Raw genomic sequence first — 958 nt, 5'->3', positions numbered from 1 at the left:
AAACTAAAAAGCAGGTGAAGATAAAGCCTTCTTATAAATTGCTAAATCGGTTAATGAGTTCTTAAAATTGAGAACGATGGTTTGGTTGATCTAAAAAGAAGGAGATGAAGAATGTGTTTTATTAGTTGATACATTCAAAAGCAAAAAATTATTAAGAGCACAGTAGGACATTTATAGGTATGATATGGAAGTTAAATGTGAACCTAAATATTTTTCAAAACTAAAATGCATGGTAGTAAGCGAATAGACTAAACAAACATTGAGTTGTTTAGTATTTTACAATCAGGTAATAGAACAAGGACTTTTTCTTAGCCCATTAAGAAAAGAGTTATTTTTATTGAAAGAAAAAACGAGATATTTTGATTGCCAAACAGAAAGACGAGATAAGTGAAAAATTAAAGAATGCAAGACTGTCACATTATTATAAATTCACATTATTATAAATTAGTCGTATACATTAATCTATGATATTTATATCTATATCGTTTATAGTTATTATAACGTAATATGTATAGTTATTAAATATCAATAGTAATATTATATTATATATATATATTATAAATTATATAATATTTTTATATAGGTACGTGTGTAAAAAATTCACACCATTTATTTATTCAAGTTTTATATATGGTTCAAAAGAGATTTGAATTTTCAATAAAATGATTAAAACGTTATGAAAAAAAAATCATTTTAAAAGAAGTTATGCTCATTTAAGAAACATAATTTTTAAGAAGTATTGCATAAGAAAAATGCGACTTACGTATAAAACACGCGTTCGGCAAAAGGCAGCTTTGTTTTATAATCATTGTTACGTTGCGCTTGATTTTGCATAGTGAAATGTGCAAAACGAATAAAAAACGTAATTAAAAAAGTTTCGAATATAAATAACAAAATATTTTTAATGATTAAAGCGTATTAGTAAAATTTATATAAAACATGCATAAAAAATATCGCG

Source organism: Hydra vulgaris, chromosome 15 (assembly GCF_038396675.1).
Source record: "Hydra vulgaris chromosome 15, alternate assembly HydraT2T_AEP".
Classification (NCBI taxonomy): domain Eukaryota; kingdom Metazoa; phylum Cnidaria; class Hydrozoa; order Anthoathecata; family Hydridae; genus Hydra; species Hydra vulgaris.
This window is presented reverse-complemented; position numbering follows the sequence as displayed.